Raw genomic sequence first — 14,000 nt, forward strand, 5'->3', positions numbered from 1 at the left:
TCAATCTTCGTGAAGCTTGGAATAGGAAATGCATGACCCACCTCTGTTATATTGCAACTAGCTGATTGATCCCATGTTCATCCCGAGGGGGAGTCGAGGATGTCATTGTAAAGGTGGACAAATTTGTGTTTCCATTAGACTTTCTTATACTGGATTGCGAGGTTGATACCAAGGCACCCATAATATTGGGGAGACCCTTCCTAGCTACTGGGCGTATTCTTATCAACTGTGAGAAGGGTGAGCTCACCATGAGAGTGGCCGACCAATGTGTCACCGTTAATGTTTTATGTACTCTTAAGTACATGGATGAGTCTGAAGAATGCCAAAACATTTTTGAAGAGGATTTATTGATAGCAGGAGAAGCTGATCAATTTTACCATGACAATTTCATTCAACTAGAAAATTATGAGAGGCTTATTAAAGAAAAAAGTGCCGAGGAGCCCAATGACTTTTCTTTGGAGGTACAACATGCTAGCTACCTCATAGCTAGCCCAGGTACACATTTTGAACCTCTTGATTTTGATGAGTTTGTTCCTCCTAAGCCCTCATTACAACATGCGCCTACCTTAGAGTTAAAGAATTTGCCACATCATCTTAAATATGGTTATCTGGGTAGTAATGAAACTTTACCTATTATTATTTCCCCTGCCCTTACTCCTAACCAATAATGTAGCTTGTTAAGTGTTTTTTCACAGCACAAGAAAGCATTAGAATGGACTATGGCAGATCTGAAGGGGATAAGTCCCACCATTTGCATGCACAAAATCCTGCTGGAAGAATGCCATGAAAAATCCATAGAACCAAAAAGAAGATTAAACCCAATCATAAAGAAAGTCATGATGAAGGAAATCCTCAAATGGCTTGATGCTGGAGTGATTTACCCCCTCTAATAGTTCTTGGGTGAGTCTAGTCCAATGTGTGCCAAAGAAGGGAGGCACGCCCGTAGTGACTAGCGAGGATAATGAGTTGTTGCCAACATGCACTGTCACCGGGTGGCGGATATTCATGGACTACCACAAACTAAACAAGGCTACTAAGAAGGACCACTTCCCTTTGCCTTTCATCGATCAAATACTGGATCGACTGGTTGGTAAGGCATTTTACTATTTTTTGGACTGATACTCGGGGTATAATCAAATTGCCATCACACCAGAGGACTAAGAGAAGACTATGTTCACGTGTTCCTATGGCAATTATACACTTTGGAGTATGCCTTTTGGACTCTGTAATGCACTGACAACTCTTCAACAATGCATGCAAGCTATCTTTTCTGACATGGTCGAGGACTTTCTAGAGATCTTTATGGATGACTTATTCATTTCTAGAGATGACTTTGAGAAATGCCTCGACAATATGGAAAGGTACTTAAGTTATGTGAGGAGGCTGATCTCGTGCTAAATTGGGAAAAGTGTCACTTTATGGTGACCGAAGGCATCGTTCTAGGCCATAAGATCTCTCATGAAGGCATTGAAGTGGACAAAGCTAAAATCGAGGTGATTGAGAAGCTACCCCCACCAATTTTTGTCAAGGACGTTAGAAGTTTCCTTGGACATGCTGGATTCTATAGAAGATTCATTAAAGACTTCTCTATGATATCCAAGCCCTTATGCACCATGCTTCAATAAAATCAACCCTTCGTGTACGATAAAAATTTCCATGGCGTATTCATTGATCTTAAACAAAGACTTATATCTGCACCCATTGTGGTTCTACCTAATTGGTTGTCACTATTTGAGCTAATATGTGATGCGAGCAATATTGCCCTAGGAGCTGTGCTTGGGTAACGCAGAGGTAAAATTTTCCATGTTATATATTATGCTAGTTATACCTTGAATGAAGCACAATGAATTATACTACTACTAAGAAAGAATTACTTGCCGTGATATTTATATTTGACAAGTTTAGGCCATATTTGATAGGCACTAAAGTTATTGTTCACACTAATCACTCAACTATAAAATACTTAATGAACAAGAAAGATGCCAAGCCTAGACTCATTAGGTGGATATTACTAATGTAAGAATTTGACTTAGAGGTGATAGATAGAAAAGGTACTGAAAACCAGGTTGCAAATCATCTATCTAGGCTACAGAACAATTCTGATTGCCATGAAATTTTAGATATTCAAGAAGAATTCTCTGATGAGAAAATTTTATATGCCACGATAATTCTGTGGTACGCTAACATAGTCAATTTTCTTGCTAGTGGTATTTTTCCTTATGAATTGAACAGCCAGGGCATGAAGAAGTTCAAGCATAATGCCAATTTTTACTTTTGGGAGGAGCCATATTTATTCAAACAATGTACCGATCAAATAATTCGACATTGTGTCCCTGAAGAGGAGTAAATAGATATTCTACACCATTGCCACACAGTACCCTGTGGAGGCCATTTCAGAGGTGCGAGGACTACTTATAAAGTCCTCCAATTGGGCTTTTATTTTCCTTCATTGTTCAAGGATGTTCATGAGTTTTGCAAAGCGTGTGATAGATGCCAACGCACCGGGAACATTTCCAGGTGATTCGAAATGCCATTGCAAAATATTCTGAGATCGAGCTCTTTGACGTGTAGGATATTGACTTCATGGGACTGTTCTCATCTTCTTTTGGAGACATGTATATTTTGCTTGTTTGTTGACTACGTATCTAAGTAGGTTGAAGCAATTGCCACACAAAGGAATGACTCTAAAACCATTCTCAAGTTCATTCAAAAGAATATCTTCACCTAATTTAGAGCACCTAGGCCATCATCAGTGACGAAGGAACTCATTTTGATAACAAGATAATTGCCAAGACAATAAAACAATATGGAGTATGATATAAAATTGCCACGGCACATCACCCAAAAACCAATGGGCAAGCTGAAGTGTCCAACCGGGAGATTAAACAAATCCTAGAGAAGGTGATGAATCCTAGAAGGAAGGACTGGTCCCCGAAGCTAGACGAAGCGCTCTAGGCCTATCGAACGACGTTCAAAACACCTTTGAGAATGTCACATTTCAAGATGGTATATGGGAAAGCATGCCACCTATCTGTGGAGCTAGAGCATAAGGCATATTGGGCTATCAAGAAGCTTAACTTTGACGCACAACTAGTTGGGGAGTAATGATTACTCGATCTGAATGAAATAGAAGAAGCTCGAGCACAAGCATATGAAAATGCCAAGCTTTACAAAGAAAAACCCAAGAAGTGGCATGATCAAATGCTTTTGCCAAGGCATTTTCATATTGGCTAGCATGTGCTCCTCTTCAACTCAAGGATGAAGTTCTTTCCCGGCAAACTAAAGTCACTATGGTCCGGACCCTTGCGTGACAAGTTGACACTCTTCTTGCAAGATGCCGGAAGCTGCTAAGCATTTTGAAGATGCCTTGACATTTTAAATTTACTCATGTGCATAAATAAATGTTTATTTTACTCTATCTTACTTTTTATTAAGTTATTTTAGGAATAATTAAAGTTAATTTGAATTTTTAGGGACCCTTGCAGAAGGCATGTGAGACCCGTATGGCCGAGGACATAGAGTGGGAGACACTAAGACAAAATATAAGGGAATTTTTTTTACCTTTTTATTTTTTGAATTTTTTAGGGCTTCTAGTGTTCACTTTTTCATTTATTATATTTGTCTTTTTCCCCAACCAACACCCCATCCACGAGTTAAATAACCATCTTTTCATTTTTTTACCTTATTTCAATCTTTTACTCTCTCACTTCATCTTCTTAGTTTCTTCTTCTTCTTCCCTCCTTCAAATCGCACGCCATAGCCAAAAAGCTTCAAGCTTTTTCATCTTTTCTTTATTTTATCATCCAAACAATGATGCACTCACGTTCTTCAAGCATGGCTCCATCATCTCCACCGCGTTTCATCGATCAAATGGCGTAATAACAGTTTCAAGGGCTCAAAAACCGTTGGGTTTTCTTTAAGTTAAGCTTCATCTTCTCCGATGCTGAAGATGTCAACCTCGGTAGAGATGTTATGAACATTGTTCACCAACACCAGTGGTAAAAGTTTTCCAGGTATCCGGGGAACGTGAATGCCTCTCTTGTGAAGGAGTTTTATGCCAACTTAAGGGACCCAAATCAACACGCCGTGGTGGTTCATGGTATTTCAATTCGCTTTACCTCTTCATCTATTAATCATTATTTTAACTTGTAGGATATTGTTGATAACCACATAACATTCACGAAAGAGGCATATAATGAGACTTTCCATGACATATTAGAAGACCTCTATTTTTCAAACAGAAAGTGGAATGGGCAACAAGCCAACCGACGATCAGTGGATCGCGAGAGTCTACGACCGTGGGCTATGTTGTGGAATCATTTTATGAAACATAAGCTTATCCCCACTGCCCACAACACCATGGTCTCACTGTAGAGGATGCTTTTGTTGTACTCTATTTTGGTAAGGCGTTCCATTGACATAAACAAGATAATTGTGGAACAAGTTCATACTTGTTTGAAGAGACCCGCCAGTGCCTTGGTATTTCTAAACCTCATTACGGATCTCTGTCGTAAGAAGAAGGTGCCAGAGGAGCAGTTTGATGAAATATTGCTTGGGCTGTCTGGTATTACAAAGGCCAAGCTGCCTATGTTACTTGGATTCAAGGAAAACAAGGGCAAGGGAAAAAATGAGAGCACTTCCCGCACTAATGCAACCCAAGATGCCAGGGAAAAACTAGATGCTCTAGAGAAGGTCATTAAGTGAACCCAATATCACGTAGAACAACTGACCATCAATATGACGACCTTCTTTGCTTATGTAAAGCACCAAGATGAGTTCGTGGTGAATGCCTTCATGGAGATTCTCCCACACGTTAATCTTGATATCCCAGTCTTCCCTGATACGCTCTTATGTCTATCTGCGAATGCCAAGGCATCATAAGATGCTCACAAGCCCGCTAATGATAAGGAGCCAACAGATCCTGATCCGTTCCACTAAGAACCAATAACTGAATGTCAAGATACTGAGGTCCAGCTCTTAACCTTACCAGTACCCCCATAACCCAAAGAGCCACTTGAGGATGTACAATCAGATTTGCCACAGTAAATCCCTTTGCGAAGGAGTCAATGTTGGTTAAAGAAGGCCTCTCGATGTGAGAAGCCTAAATTTCCCTTGATCCCTGAAGGTCTTAGGACACCCTAATATACCACCATCAGATTTTAAACACTCTAGCCCCACCCCATTGCATAAGTGTTTGTGTCGTACGGCTGTCGCACCACCACCAACATAAGTAGTCAAGGTACCTTACATTGCATTGCATTGTATAACATCTAGTCTAGTTTTACTTAGTTTTTATTTAACATTGAGGGTTATGATTCTCTCAAGTTTAGGGGAGGTATGGTTCTTATTAAATCATTGCATGATAGTATTAGTAGAATGAATATGCCATGACATTAGTAAGTGTTCGAATTAGTTTCCTGGAATAAATTAATGATTCCCGATGATGATGAACTCTTTATGGCTGAATTAAATGTACATGACTGTTGACGATGATAAAACCAACTCTAAGACTTGCTTATTTGTAACTTTTAATACAAGATTGTATGTTTTTCATACTTAAGGAACTTAGAAATTTTTTATAAGAGAACTTTTGCATGCCTTGGCATAAAACTTTGATAGTCATTGAATGATGAAAATCCTACATGTTAAAATAATGATGGAATTACGAATAAATGCTTCGGCATATCTGTAGAATGACACTTCACTATGCCACGACATTGCCTGGAAACTGCATTTAAATAAATGGCAGTCATGTCATATGAGTGAATGAAAGTAGTTATGGGATGACTCTACTTGACTAGAGCTCGGGGGTGTAAGGTATGCTCCCTTTCACCTAGAGTGAGGGATGGTAGGTATGATGGACTGACTCCCCTCGTAGCAGTTAAAAAGAAAAGAAAATAATGTGGGAGTAAACTTGTAAATGCCGTGGAAAAACAAGAGAGCTTGCTTAGAAATTTTCTAGATTTTTTAAGTAAGGATTTGATACAAGTACACACACGCACACACACTCAGACAAAGGATCTTGCCCTAGGGAACAATACTTGATTTCTCAAACTAGTCTAGCATGTTGAAGACAATTATGTCGAGGGCTGAAATTCAATCCCATATGACTAGCTTGAAAATGAACTTGCCATAGTATTTTTATTTTACTTAATATTATCCATTGCTTGAGGACAATCAATAGCTTAAATTTGGGGGTATGATAACTTTGTAAAAAGGCCATGTTTAGGGCCTTTTCACTTAAGTTATTGATTGTCTAAGAGCTCATATAAGATCATATAGATGCATTTAGAAGCATATAGTTGCATGTGGTGGAAATATATTTTGTCGTGACATTTTATTTTGTAAACGATGTTGCGTTATGGGGAAGGTGTTTTGTTTGATGATGTGCAGGATTTAGGAGCAATGATAAGTAAAGGGAATTACCGTGACATGATGAGACTGCTGAGTAGAATGCAAATGCCAAATCGGATGGCATTTTGAAAGCGAAAAAGATGAAATATGGTATTTTCAAGAGCCAACTCTCCTTGTCTTCACGTGCCCTCAATTGTTAGTCACTTAGGAAGGAACATTTTCCACCTGGGTCGGTTGATCCTGTCGGAACAACACCCAGCTTCAAACTGCCTAGGAGAGGACCACACCCAGCTGTTGAGGAGGGGACCACTGCCAACTCTGTTACACCTCCTCACATGAAAGAGACTAGTTCAGAGTATCCTAGGAATTTTAACACAAATTCTTAGGTTTATTCCCCCTATAAATAGGAGATGAAGCCACCATATTTAAAAAGAGACTTTACACGCCGTTTTGCGCTGCATTTCAGAGAGAAAAATATATCTCATTTTTCCGTCAATCATTTTTTCTGTGGCATTCGTCCATTAACAAGCTAGAGGGAGAGGCGAGCTAGGCGTTCGAGAAGAGCTAGCTACATGGGGTAGTTTATGGTGAACGAGGGGAGCTCTAACAGTGCACGTCGAAGGTTTTTCCTCCATCCCTTTCCCGTTTGCTTTTATTTATCTTAGTTAGGTTGTATGTAACAGATTAATTCCATGCTTTGTTGCTTGGAATATTCGAACCCCGCCATGAACTAATCTTATTTGGTAGGAGTTCTTTATGGATACTTAAGTTATATTTTGATGGATGGTTGTTTTTGTATGCTGTTATTTGTTTTGCTTATGATGCTTAATGCCTTAAGGTTGTAGGAGCTATTAGAATAGTCATTCCTTAGGAGAATGCTTAGTGTTCAAGAGAATGACTAAGTATCATATCTTTAGCGTTCGACAAAAACTAGGGAGGATCCACATAAGCAAAGGGTTCTAGATAATAACTAGACCTAATCCAACCTTAGACATAAGGCTAGGATTTCAATCGACTAAAAGGAGTAGTGCTGGATCGAGATGTTAGATATTAGTCTTGACTCTGAATGGTATTACCGTGACATATTTTGTTATCTGATCCAATAGGATTCCTACACCTGCTAACACCAAGAGGTATTGCCATGGTATCCTCAACCTGTCGAGTCCCTTGACTAGAGATAGCATAGGTCACTTTTAGTAAACTGTGTCGGGCAAGTAAGGCATAGAAGTAAGACCATCCTGAAATGATAGACTTAAGTTTCCTAAGTGACTCCTATCATTTATTTCCATAGTAGCTTGTTGTGTGAGGAGTCTAAAGTTATTTTAATCAAATCCATTGTTTACATTTCGTTTTGCCTTTACATTTTCAATTGATTCTACTACACTCAATTTAATTTTTCCAAGACATTTTCATCCACTTTGCCACGATATCTCCATCCACTTTGCCACGACATCTCCATTTGCTACCATATTACATTACACCATCATTCCATTCCCACCAACATCCATTTCATTTTGCCACAACATTCTCATTTGTATATACCATTATTGACTATACTTAGGTGAAATAGTTAATTGATGTGATTGAACTTATAAATTTCCTCCAATCCCTGTGGAGACGATACTCACTCATCACTGTATTATTTGTTCGATTGTGTATACTGGCACATATTTTCGCGACCATATTTAGTAATCACAATTCGCGGATTGTTATATGTTGTAAGACTAGTGAAAAACACGATGTCTATTTTTGTGTAACTCTTCCAATTATTCGGGAGAACAATTGCATGTGAAGTTGACTAAGTGTAAATGTTGGTTATCTAAGGTTGTATTCCTTGGCCTTGTTGACTCAGTTAAGGGGATAAGAATATATATCAAGAAAGTATGAGATATAGTCGAATGATAAATTCCAAAGAATGTTTTCGAATTTCAAAGTTTCTTGGGGTTTGTTGGTTACTATCAAAGGTTCATAAAGAACTTTTCGATGATTATATTCCCTTTGACCAAACGATAGAGGAAAGACATGTCATTCATTTGGACTGTTAAGTGCTAAGAAAACTTGGAGATATTAAAAAGAATATTGACATAAGCTCCAAGGTCAATATAATTAGAATCTGGAAAAGATTATGTGAATTATAGTAAAGCGTCTCATAATGGTTTGGGATACGTGTTCGTAAAAGAGGAAAAGTTTTGGTTTATGCTTCAAAGAAACTAGAGAATCATGAAAGAAATTATCTGACTTACGATCTCGAGTTGGCAATATTTGTGTTTTACTTTGTTGATATAACACCACTATCTACATGATGAGTGAAGCTATATCTATACGGATCTCAAAATTGAAAAGTATGTGTTGACTTGAAGGACTGAAAATAAAGGAAATGGATTGAATTCCTTAAAGAATGATGACATGCTTATTAACTGCAAATAGGAAAGTCTAATGTGGTGGCTGATATGATAAAGCCAAAAGACATTTCTATTCTAAGAGTTTTGAATACGTGATTGTCTTTAAAGAAAGATGATATTTTGATTGTAGAATTAAATTTAAAGCCTATGTTGCTAGATCGAATAAAGGATCTTCAAAAAAAGATGAAAATCGTCAGGCTTGTCAAAGATAGAACAAGTAGGAAAAAGGAGAAACTAAATTCTTTAAGTTTAAGTCTGATGAATGTTTATATTATCGAGGAAAGAGTTTAGAAACAAGTATGAAAAGATTTATCATCCAGCTTGTTTCTAAATGGTTGACATGTCAGTGAGTTAAAGTATCAAGTGTCTTCTAAATTATTGTAACTGATTTCTATCCCTTAGTGGGAATAGGAACTAGTTACAATGGACCTTGTAATGGGAAAAGACCATTTAAGATAATCTCAAGATAGTTACTGATCGATAAAAGTCTTGCTCAGACTTGAAAAGAAAAGAGATTGAATACTAGGAAGGTTATAAAGAAGTATTTATTAAATTATCACCTTGTAAAAAAGTATTACAGTTCGGACACAAAGGGAAGTTGAGTCCAAGATTTATTAAACCTTATAACATTATAAAAAAAAGTTGGATATGTGACTTATCTACTAAAATTACCTCCGGAAATGGATAAGATTCATAATATTTTTCATGTGTCGATGCTCATGAAGTATCAAGTAGATCATTTGCATATTATCACCCTAGAGAAAATAGAGATTCATCTAGATTTGACTTATAAAAAGAACCAGTACTTATTATATTTCGATAGAGAAATCAAAGGTTGAAAAAAAAACTAATCGAAAGAAAAAAGAAAGAACAGGATATGGAAAAGTAATATCATTATCTATTTACATAAGGTACATATTGAAAATTCGAGGAAAAATTTTCTTAAGGGGGAAGAATTGTAATACCCAAAATTTTAGTTAGTGATCAAAATGTAAATTTTGAAAGTTTGGTAGCCAAAGTAGAAAATTAGGAAAAGTTTAGGGACCTAAGTGGTAATTTTTCCAAAAAGAATTTTTTTCCCCATAAATAGATAGTTTACTCTTGATAGTGGGGTTTTATTGAAATCAGATTCTTGATCTGGAAATTGTGTTAAAAGTAGAAAGTGTTAAAGTTCAGTAAAAATTTGGTAAATCGGATCGGATAGAAATTTCAGGAAAATTTGAAGGATGATAAATTAAGCTTAGATATATTATTTTCGCATTTTAAAATGATGGAAAATAATATGGAGGATTGGATTTGAGAATTTATTTCCATGTTCAATTTGGGTCGTTGGATTTAAATGGCAAGATTGTAATTTTTGGAAAGTTACTAGGTAAAATTGGAAAAGGGTAAAATATTTTGTTCATATTTGACTTTGTAAATATGATAAAGTTATGTGGTTTGTTATTATTGTAAATATCAAGTTTCATCAATGGTAAAATGAACATTTCAGATCAAATGAGTTTTTAATTCATTTAAGCTTAAATTAAGGCTAAATTAACATGAAATGTACACATTTCATGAAAACTTAACCATTTTTAGATCCATTTCGTGCTTAAATTAAGGCTAAATTAACATGAAATGTACACATTTCATGAAAACTTAACCATTTTTAGATCCATTTCGTGCTCCTTAATACCAAGGTAAGAGAAATTTTATTTTTCATTTTTGAGCAATTTTGTTTGGATTTTGGACATCAGATAATAATCTGTAGGATGATCCGACATCGTGCATATTCCACAAAGTTTAGCAGTACCTTTTTTGACTACAACTAGGGATTGAACAATATCAGTCAACTTATCAAATTTATTTTCCAATGAAATTGCACTTATCTCGTGAACCCAACGAGCAGGTTCACTAGAAGAGTCAAACTGTTGAGAATTAGCGGCCATTGTTGAAATTAGATTTCTGACCGCATGCAGAGTCATATTCATAAGTGCTCATCCACTAGTTGTGTCAATTATCTTTATCTTTGAATGAAACAAGTCATCATAGAAATATTTGAGGAGATTCTTTCGGTTAACCCATGCTGTGGACAACTAGCATAGAGTTTCTTGAATCGTTCTTAATAGTCGTATAACGACTCTCTATCCTTTTGTTAGGTTCATAAGATGTTTCTCCTTAATTCACTCACCTTCACCGCAGGAAAGAATCTGTCAAGAAAAAGGTGAGTCATGTCAGTCCAAGTAATAATAAATTAGGCGGTAAGTAAAATAGTCAATCCTTAGCCAACTCGGACAAGAAAACGAAAAAGCATGAAGTTTAATCTAATCATCGGATACTCCCTATGGTTTCATTCTAGAACAAACCATATTAAATTCAGTAAGGTGTTTGTAAGGATTTTCACTCGGCAATCCATGGAAAGTAGGTAGAAGATGGATCAAGTCGGTCTTGAGTTTAAATGTTGTTTATCCATTTGGGAATGTGATGCATAATGGTTGTTTATCCATTTGGGAATGTGATGCATAATGGTTGTTGTTTGGCAGGTGCCGTGGTTAATTTTTGGATTGTCAAATCAACCATAGGGATTAATTTGTTGTATAAGGATTTTGCATCAGATGTTGCTTCAAGAACTGGTTCATGTAGGTTTCTTTCTTGTTGTTGTCGATGTCTTCTTTCCCTGAGTGTGCATGCATGTAGTCTTCGGGCTATTTCTTCGATCTCATGTTCAAAATCAACTAGTTTGTTGGATTCTTCCTGGTAATAAATCAAAACAAACAATATTTGTAATTTGTCAAAGTCCCCGGCAATAACGACAATTTTACAAATGTCGAAAATGTCAAATGAATTAAGCCTTTTTTCCTCAAATAAATAAGCTAAGAACAAATATATAGAAGAAATGGTCAATCCATAGGGACTTAGAAATTTCCAATGTCGGTTTGAATTGATCTTGATCCAAGAAAATTGTAAAAGTAAAATAAAGGGGGTTTAGAAAATAAATTGAATAAATTGAAATAAATAAAAATAAGAAAAATAAAGAGTAGATGATTGAATATAATTATGATGAGAGATGGCCTCTAGCTTTGCTTCGCCTCAATTTGTTTCGATCACCAAAATAGATTTTACTTCAGGATTTTTGCCAGTTATAGTCTATAAGGCCCAACCCTTGTAACTTGCTCTTCTCTCCTATGAACTAATTTCCAAAGTCAATCCTTGGAATTTAATCCTTGTTTGGATTAACAACGACTATCGATCGATGTTAATACCAATGCTACTTTAAGTGTTGGAAAAACTCGTGCTTAAATTATGGTGTCTCAATGAGAGTCGAACTTGATCTTCATTTTCCTTAGCGGACCGCCGTTAAGTTTGTTCTTAGGAAGTTAAATTTGCTACAAGTTTATTATTATTCCCAACGGTAAATCAAAACAACATTCAAGCTAAAATGCACTCTTTGAATTGAAAGTGTTGAGATACTTAAAGAAAAGGCTGATTAAATATCTTAGTTTATAGAAAATCAAGAAAAACACCAGAAGGTGTGAAGTGTTTTTCAATTCTCACGAAACGGATTGACTTGTTGCTCAGCTTTCGACTAATTGACTAATTTGAGTTTAGCCAAGCATGGATTGGATAATGCTTTACATTTTGAAAAGAACATAATAAAATAAAAGTAAAAAGATGAAAGAAAAGTTTAAATTCAATAAATAGCCAAGGAAATATAAATTTCAACTTGAGTTCAAAGGTTGAATCTTAGGGGTATTTATAACCTGAAAGTTCTAAGTAAATAAAATAACTAATTCCTAATCAAACTAAAAATCATACCAAATTTTCTAATAAAATAACTAATTCTTAAATAAAATAATAATAAAATAATCAAACTACAAATCTTAAATAAAAAAGTAATAATAAAATAATCAAACTAAAAATCCTAAATCTAAAAGGTTTATCACAAAAGATAAAAAATAAATATTTAAGTATTTTATTTCTTGTTTAATTATGCTTCATCTTATGGATAACTTTATTTCAGGTAAATTTCAATTAAATATTTCAGATAATTCTGCTCGTCTTCTAGAAGATGCTGACTGGACTATAAAATTCTGTTGGTTTCTGGATTAATTAATCCAATGAAGCTCCTATCCAAAATAAACCCAAAAGGAAACAAATTAATAATATCCAAACGACAAATGAGGAGTAAATAACAATAAATATATGTAATATTAAACACTCATTGATAGGAAAGTAGTATATTATATTTAGTACAAAAATATCAATACAAGGATCAAAACGTATTTAATATATATATATATATATATATATATATTAATACATACATGGAAATTTTTAAAAAGGCAAGATTTAATCGATAAAAAATATACAGTACATAGTAAAAATATTAAAATATATTTGATACGAATATGTGAACCCAAATAATTAAGAAGACACAAAGCGTTTGAAAATCGTAAGTAACCATAATATTTTGATTAATATAAACATAATATATAGATTAACATAATAGTATATATATAATAAATAAGAAAAAAAGCATTATGTCCAAAAAGTAACAAACTTATTCTCTTGAACTTTCGAGAGCCTAAATCAAGCAAGGATGGAATGTAAAGCTAAAATTAAAATAACAAAAAGATAAAGTATTAAAATGTAAATTACTAAAATTAAAATAAAAGAGGCATAATAAGGACTAAAATTAAATAAATATAAATACAAGTATTGAAATGTAGATTGCGATAATTTAAAGAACTAAAATTTAAATACTGAAAATTTAAATTGCTTCGAATATAAAGGGAAAAAATGTAAAATGCATAATTTAAAGTGCTTAGATTAAAAGAGCATTAAGGATATAATTGGAAGAAAATAAAATATTAGAGGTTAGGATAAAGTATGTAAGTGGGTTAGAATTACAATTAATAAAATCAGAGGGTTAGAAGTGCAAATAAACAACAAAAATGGACAGATGGTGACCAAAGTGCAAATTCATGGTTAATTTTGGATGACTTAAGTGAAATTAGCCCAAAACATTTGATATTTAACTTAATTCTTTGCCATTGCTTTCATTTGACCGCCTGGAACCCTAAATTTGTTTATTTCTCACGCTCTCCATTCCCTCTCTCAAGCGCCGCATCCTCCATTTCCAAGCCAAGGACAACCATCCACCATATTTTGATGACCACTCTACTTTGAGAGTTCTCTCAAAAGCTCTCCCCTTGCACGACCGTGAACCCCCAATGCTTCAAACCCCATTGCCGGCCACCG

This window comes from Hibiscus syriacus, unplaced genomic scaffold (assembly GCF_006381635.1).
Source record: "Hibiscus syriacus cultivar Baekdansim isolate YM2019G1 unplaced genomic scaffold, ASM638163v2 tig00010204_pilon, whole genome shotgun sequence".
NCBI lineage: Eukaryota > Viridiplantae > Streptophyta > Magnoliopsida > Malvales > Malvaceae > Hibiscus > Hibiscus syriacus.